Consider the following 8413-nt stretch of genomic DNA (forward strand, 5'->3'; position numbering starts at 1 on the left):
GCGGCCGCGCGGGCCGAGCGGCGGACTTACCTTGGCGGCAGCGGTGGCGGCGGCGGGAGCGGCCGTCGGAAGGGGCGGCAGGCGCGGAGCCAGCGGTCCTGTCCCGCCCGGCCCGGCTCCCTCCCGGCCTTGTCCGGGAGGCCGGGGTCCCAGCGGCCACGTGTCAGACGGGGAAGTCCGAGGGGGCTCAGGAGTCTGCGGGGCCGCCCGCTCCCCCTCCCGGGTATAAATCTTGGGGACCGGAAATACAATAAAACTTCACCGTGCTGATGAACTTCAAATGGTTTACATCCCCTCCTGTCCTGAAAAGAAAGACGGCCGGGGGCGGGTTAAAGGAAGGGGAAACAAATTTACGAGCCGCGGAAGCACCCGCTCGGCCCCTTTCTTTCGCGGGGCGGCCGATGTCCGCGTGGAGAGAAGCAGTCTGGCCTCGGACTTGGCCCACGGTCCCCGCCCCCCGCTCGGCGTTCACGGGGTCTGGAGGCCACTTTCAGAAAACCTCCCCGGAAAACGCACCGAGGCCTCTGCTCGCTTCCCCGCTCCTCGCGAGCAGAGCCGGGCCTCCTGGTTACGGCTCTGACTGCCAGCCACGGCCTGACCTCGGTTCTTTGCATCTTTCCGCCGAAAGCGGGTTTTTTTTTTTTTCCTTTTTTCGCTCTAGCCGCCAGATCTTTGCCCTGCCCCTCCCTGTTTATTGCCAGGAACTTGCTGGAAAGGAGGAGAAGAGAGTCAGAAGGTCTGATGGGCTGAGTCGGGCAAGGGCACCCAGAGGAGAAACCCCGAGCGGCCAGTCTTCACCAGAGTGGCAGTGACGGCCAGCGGCTAATAGTGTCCCAAATCGTCTTCTCTCTGCTTTCCTAAAATACTCAAAGTCAAACAAAACTGACCACTACCCAGCCTGCCACTAATCCTCTCCACAGTTCTTTTCTGCCCTGGGCCATTTTTCTGTTTTGTTTTTACAAACTTTGTGGAATCCGGATTTGGAATGGCAGTTCGGCTGTGTGAACCAAAACTGAGTGTGAACCAAAACTGAGAAAAATCCCTTTCACCTTGGGCTCCAGATAACTGGGAGTGAAGTTACTGATTTCTTGCTCACTTTGTCTGATGAAGGGGTCTGGTTAGGTGCGCTTCAGGGTGGGAGAGCAAAGGAATTCCAGCGTGCCTCACTAGTTATTCACAAAACAAAACGAGAAAACAACCAAGGATTCGGGTCTAACATGCTCTGGGGAAGTTTGTGTACAGGATTGAGGCCCGGCTGCAGACGGAGGTGGGGACTGGTGCACTGATGCTTACCTTCTCACACAGACACATAGGTATGACTCTGCATGACTCATGAACTCCACCACCTACCCCTCCAGGAAAAGGCCCCAAAGCATTACTGGGGATTTTTAAAAAATGGATTAAAAGTGGCATGGACAGGAAAAATATGAGGCCATGGCTTACAGTTTCCAAATTTTCTGAAAGGCCAACTCTGCTTCAGGCAGTCCCACTCTGCCTTAGCTGGCAAGGGGTAGGGAATGCCCTCTGGCCCCTTCCCCTTCACCAAGAAGGAGGAAGCTGGGAGCTCATTAACAGCTGGAAGACAGGAAGTAACTTGTTTCTATCCCAACATTCAGATTCCAGGATATGCATGGGGCAGCCCCTCCAGCATGGGCCCCACTTCCCTCTTTTCACTCTTGGTCTTGCTGTACTTTTTTTTTTTTTTCACTAAACAGTCACTCCTTCTTTCAGAGAGGATTTGCCTCTGAGAGTTGTTAGTGACAGAAGAACAGCAGACCGGAGAGGCAGCAGTTTCCACACCATTCTAGAGTGGTGTTGCCCACCCCTGCCCTCCGAGGCGGTGGGTGTGAGGGCGGGTAGAGACAGGTCAGTGTGCTGGCTCCCTGCCCATTGCTGACCTCACTCTCGGTGGAATCTGGAAAAACGGAAGAGACTACAGCCTTAGAATGACATACCTGAGCACACACTAATTTTGCACACACCTTTCGAGGGGGGCTTTCTGGTTTCCCTTTACCCCATGCCAGGAACCCAGGCCGTGGATTTCAGTTTAAAAATTAAACTCTGCATGGGGCCTCCAGCACCTAAAACCATAGATGCTGGGCAGCCTTTTTCATCCCGAGGTCACTTGGTCCCAGAGTCAACTTTCAAATGCTCACCACAGATACCCAGCCACAGGGGAGCTGGTGCCAACAAGCAACCTCCTGAAAGTCTCTCCTACACTAGCTGATGGTCACTGAGTGAGTAAAAGCCACTTAGGCAATGTTTCTTTTCACCCTCAACAGTTTTTCCAAAAGCACGTCCACTTCCAAGTTAATCTGAAAATTGAAAATGAAGATGATCAAGCTGTTAGATTTGGGGGAGGCTTTTTCCTACTGCAGTCCCTCCTGGAAGATAAAGCAGAGTTCTAGCATAATTGGTGGAGAGTGGACAATTTGGATGGCAAGATGAGACAGTGTAGACGAGATACCCAACACCGGATCCTCAAAGGAACAGAAATTGCGACACCACCGCCCCCTCCCATTTAGTGAGAATTACAAGAATAAATATTTGGGGGCCTTCCAGGTCCGCGTCCCTTCCTAGGGTTCATTAAGCGGGGGCTGTCTCAGACAAGTCAAAGGTGCCAGAGGCCGTGCTCCTGAAACCCGAGCTGAATTCGCTCCCTGCCCACCCCGATTTCTGGTTCGGCTGCGGAAGCAGCTCTGAGGTCGCTGGCGGATGGAGCTGTGGCCGCTGCCGACCTCTAGGCGGCGGCCTGGTGTTGACTCCGCGCTGAAGAAGATCCTCCTCCCGCAGCTTTGTGTCCCGCGCTGGGTGAAGGGGCCTGCAGACGCACTGGGCTTGGCCTGGAGCTGGCCGCCGGCGTGTCGCCTTTGGCGCCCTCTGCCAAGCAAAAGAAACACGATTAAACGAATGAGGGCTGGGAAAGGAATCCACAGCTAATCATGACTCCATCCGCTCCCAACCCCCTATCCCATCCCCGACTCTAGGGAGCCTTCCACAGCCCAAATCTCCTTTGATCTCTCCGGAAGCCGGCTCAGGGGCAGCGCCAGAAGCTTTAACCCGCTCCCATAACTTGCAAAAGAAGTCACTGAGGCCCGAAGAAATTAAGTGGTTAACCTCAAATCAGAGCAGCTATTTAGAATGGTGAAGGAGGGTGGGAGGACATGTCCTCTACTCTGAATGTAATGTTTTTATTCCAAATTATGATGGCCCCAGCAAAAATGTCTTTCTTGTAAGCAAAGTTCATCTCCAGAATAACAGACTTTGGAAGTTGTCTATACTGGAAGTTTGGTATTTCCTGGATTTAAGATTTAGGGGGACACATAGGGAATTGGAGACAGACATAGTGACTCAGCTAGGATCAGGAGCCAAGACAGGTCCTGCCTCTTCTCTTCTAGGACTGGTCAGCTCAAAGCTGCTGTCACCTCCCTAGCCGTGTCTGATCATGGGCAAGTGCTTTAGGCTTTTGAATGCCTGGATGAAAATGACCTACTAGACAGGGATATTGTAAGGTTTGATCACGTTGTAAAAGAGACCCCATGACTAAGAGAAGATGCCTGATATAAGACTGTCCCATAAACCCCAAAGAGAGGGGCTTTTAGAGTAGGCAGTTGGGCCATTCTCCTTGGCTTGAATGGGACCAGTTATAGGGGGTAAGGGAAAAGAGGGCCTTCCCTCATAGCTCAGTTGGTAAAGAAGCTGCCTGCAATGCAGGAGACCCTGGTTCAATTCCTGGGCCAGGATGATTTGCTGGAGAAGGGATAGGCTACCCACTTCAGTATTCTTGGGCTTCTCTTGTGGCTCAGCTGGTAAAGAAAGTGAAAGTGAAGTCGCTCAGTTGTGTCCCCCTATTTGGGGCCCCATGGACTGTAGCCCACCAGGCTCCTCTGTCCATGGGATTCTCCAGGCAAGAATACTGGAGTGGGTTGCCATTCCCTTCTCCAGGGGATCTTCCCAACCCAGGGATTGAATCCAGGTCTCCTGCATTGCATGCAGAGGCTTTAACCTCTGCACCACCAGGGAAGCCCTTCTGCCTGCAATGCAGGAGACCTGGGTTTGATCCCTGGGTTGGGAAGATTCTTTGGAGAAGGGAAAGGCTATCCATTCCAGTACTCTGGCCCGGAGAATTCCATAGACTGTATAGTCCATGGGGTCACAAAGAGTCGGACCCAACTGAGTGACTTTAGCTTATGCTTAAGGGAAAAGAGGCCTGTTCAGGACCCTGTCCCCCTGAGCCTGAATTCAGAGACATCCAGAACCTGAGAAGAGGAGGTTGGGAGGAACAGGGGTTGCTCTCTCCCAAAGCAGAGATATCATTTTATGCTGCAGAACCCTCTAAGAGAAGATTCTCCAAAGTTAGTCTTCAGACAGAATTCCCAGAGACTCCCCTGTGGGAAAGGGAGGGAAGAAGAAAGGCGAGGGGGCCATTAGGGCCACAGCAGCAAAGGGCACGCGCTACCATGGAGGAGACTGAGGGATGCAGTGCCTGCCCAGGGCTGGGCCCCAGGGGACACTGCTCTCCCAGACAGGCAGGGGTTCTCGTGGATGCCTAATTACTGAGCGCACATCTGGAGCAGCTGCGCCCCACTCGGCCTCGGGCACATTATTCTGCTCCAAATTCTATTTTCATTCCTGAGGCTGAGTCATAAAAGACTCCAGAGGCAGGATAAAGTCGGGTCTGTGTGTGTCAGCATTCCTCTGTGTGTGAGAGTGTGTGTGTGAGTCTATGCGGGTAGCGTCTGCGAATCTCACTGTGATTGCCCAATCCATTTGAAAAAGTTGGGGGGGAAGGGAGCAACATCAGGCGAATTCAACTGCGAACATACTGTGGGCCTCATTATCCGCCCATTTCAAGGAGAAGCATTTGGGGCTCGGAATTAGCCAGTTAATTGCAGCACTTCTTTGTTCATTTTAGGGCAGGAGGAACTGCGTTCTATGAAAATATTCCAAGTTTCAAAAACTTTTAAGATCTTTTCATTGTCATTGTTCTTTATTTCCATCCTCATTATGCTGCTTGAACATTCAGACCTGCCAGTATCACATCAACATTATTTTACATACACACACACACACACACACACACACATGCTTCATGCCTGGAAAAGTAACTCAGTTTCTTTGCATCAGCAAAATCTGGAAGTCTTAACTCTGGATTGTTGTAAGGTTTAATTAATGGACAACATGTCTAGGATTTAGCACAATGCTAATGAACAAAGGGTAAAGAGGAACTGTTAATAACAGGAGGAGGAGAAAAGAGGTGGAGGAGAGAGGAACCGGGAGAAGAGGAGGAAGTCTGCTTTGTTCTCAGAGAACCAGTCTAGGCTGGAGGGTGTGCGTCTCAGCCTGTATATGTATAATGTATTCTTTTGACTTACAGCCATGTCCATAAAAGTGAGGCCCCTTGAACCCCTCGGCCTGTAACTAACTCTTCAATAAGGAACAGAGAATTGGGGCAATTATCTGGCTCATTTCAGGTTCAAACTCTCTTTAGCCTGAAGTATCTGGATCTGGTGGGGGAAAGGTCTGGGGAGTGGTGGTATAGTCTAATCTCACTTCTCAATGAGCCTTTTCCCGTTGCTGCAGTGAGCAAGAGCCTGCCCCAGAGAACGGGTAGAAAAGAAACGGAGGCCTCAGAAAGCTGAAATTAAAACAGAACATCTGAGAAATGCTTGAGAAAAACCAGGTCTTGCTTGTTTCCTGGGCAGCTATGAGGCTTTGGAGCTGCCTGATGAACCAGCCTCAGAGGCTCCCCAAACAAGCCACAGACCTTTGCCTGCTGGGAACTTTCATTCCATGTTCAACAAACATTTCCTGAGTGCCCACTGTGTGCCCAGTGCTGGCTGAGCTCTGGGGCTCCAGTGGGAGCTGCCCCCCACCAGTTAGCCTTGCTGATTCGCAGTCATCCAGAAGTCTCTGCTCCCAGAAACTAGTCCAGAGGCCTAGGAAGAGGGACAACCCTGCTGGGCAAGAACTTCTGGCCAATGACAGCATTGCCTTTTCAGAGCCAAAGTCCTCATGCAGGGGAGGAGCCAGATGGTCTGGGCATCCCCCTCCCATTGTCTGTCAGAAAGAGGCCAACTCCACGGTGGGGATGGCCTTGTGGGGGGAGGGGTGGGGCAAAGGGGCGTGAAGAGGGGAGGAGAGATGACTACAGGCTCCTGACCCTCAGTTGGAAGTTTTTAAGAACACCAATTAGCTTTTTTAATTAGTAAAGGGGAGAACAAACAGGCATATATTTCTTCTGCTCTGATTAAAAGCATTTAGGTCAGGTGTTCACAGCCAGAATTATTCAGTTTAAGTTGTCCCAAGCAGAAAATGGTTTATTTTTTCTTTTATTTTTCAGGCAGGGGTCTGAATACTATTAGCCAACCATTGGCTTCTTGTTCCAGCCCAGAACCGCTTCGGCTGGTAGCTGGTGGTTGTGCCAGCTCAGAGAGGGGCAACCAGGAGTGGGTTGGGATCTTTCCTGCCCACAGTCACATTTGCTTGAAATGTGTAGGCAGTTGAGGGGTGGAATGTGTGTGGCAGGAGGGTGCAATAAAGTCAATAATTTCCAGTTGCGTTAATTTGTCTGAACATCATCCAAGAAGAAGGAAGTTTCTTTACCTCCCAGATCCCAAAGAAACCTGATTTTTCTTCTGGAAGGTATGGTTTGGTCAACTGAAAGGAGTGAAGAGAAGGCCAGGAAGCTTTTACTATTAGTAGACTGGAGAGAAAGAATAAAGTCTAAACACATCTCAAACATCCAGTGAGTTTAGATGAAACTAGGAGGTCTCTGAGGCTTGTCAGGGGCCACCTGCTGCTTGGCTCCTACTAAGGACTACAATATATTTGGGAGCAAATGTCTTCCCTTTTTAGCTAGTGTCTAGTATCCACCCACCCCCCTTCCCTGGGCTTCTAACCTTGGCTGTCTCTAGCCCCACAAAGAGTTGGGATATCCAACAAAACTGAACATGTAGATCAGTAAAGGACACAAAAGAACATTTGCTGGGCTCACACACAGCATCATCTAGGGGTTTTTTGTCAAACAGCCTTCCAGGAGTTCCAGCATGTTTCTTATTCCCTGGAAGGCTGCTCAAGCCTGATATCCCTCCAGCAGTTGGTCCCACTCTTGGCGGGGTGTCCAAGATCTGCTTTGCCCCAGCACCCCATCAAAGTTTCTCCACACTTTCTCAAGTGTACAGATCCAGGCAGGGAAGAAAGACCAGACCCCAGACCCTAGTAGTGGTGGGGAGAGAAGCACTGCTGCACCCGTGTTCTTGAAGGTGAAGGCTGGCCTGGCAAACCCGGGGACAGCAGCCACAGGGGGAAGTGAAGGTCTGAGTTGGCAGACCGTATTTGGTCTCAGTATTTTCCAGACACTAGCTTCTTTAACTGATCTAAATAGAAATTCATAACCTGGGGTCCAAAGGGTCTGAAACCCTCTGAAATTGTGGGGTTTGGTGAGTACCGTGTCAGTGAGTTTTTTTTTTTTCCCATGGGGAGAAGGAAAGCAACAGCTTTTTTTTTTTTTTTTAGATTTTAAAGCATGGGCAAGTGATCCCCAAAATGCTAGGAACTTTTTATTCACTTGTGCTTGTGCTAAATCGCTCAGTCATGTCCAACTCTTCACGATCCATTGGACTTTAGCCCACCAGGCTCCTCTATCCATGGGATTTTTCAGGCAAGAGTACTGGAGTGGCTTGCCATTTCCTTCACTATTCACATACAAGTACCACAAATACGATGGTGAGGGAGGCAGTGAAATAGACTTCAGTATCTGACAAGATAAATTAAAGGAACAAACAATTGTGTGTACCAAGGTCACGTGGATAGCTTTCCAAGAGGTACCTGCTCACAGGGGCTGAGAAACCCAGGACTGAGACAGGCAGCCCAGAACACCCAGTCCCCACCTCTTGTGTGCACCCTTGCCCACGTAGAAGGATGTGCAAGGTCTGTGTGTCTATAATAAAAATGAAATGGAGCTTTACTCCTCTGGAGCCTGGATCTTCAGGCATTTGCTGCCTTGTCCATACCGAAAGAGAGCCGAAAGTTTCGTTTTCCCATCACAAACGCCCTCTTCTTGGAGGGATGGGCTCGGGGAGGGGAATATTGCCCGGATCTCTAGCTCCCTCAGCTCCAGCCAGGCCTATAGTGCCCCGTCTGAGACCGGGGAGCCGACACCGCCAGCCGCTAGCAGGGGCCACTCGCCATGACCTTAAAGTTCTCTTGGTCCAGGCTGGGCGCGGAGAAGGGCGCGAGATTCAGCAGGACAGGTAGACAGAAGCAGACACAAAGAAAGGGGCCTCGTCTCCTGTATTGCAGGCGGATTCCTTACTTTCTGAGCCATCAGGGAAGGGCCAGAGAGAAGATGGAGAATCAGAAAGAGCGAAGTGAAGCAGCCGAGCAGGAAAGCGGGAGCTGGAGCGCGGCG

This window comes from Oryx dammah, unplaced genomic scaffold (genome assembly GCF_014754425.2).
Source record: "Oryx dammah isolate SB20612 unplaced genomic scaffold, SCBI_Odam_1.1 HiC_scaffold_8, whole genome shotgun sequence".
Taxonomy (NCBI): domain Eukaryota; kingdom Metazoa; phylum Chordata; class Mammalia; order Artiodactyla; family Bovidae; genus Oryx; species Oryx dammah.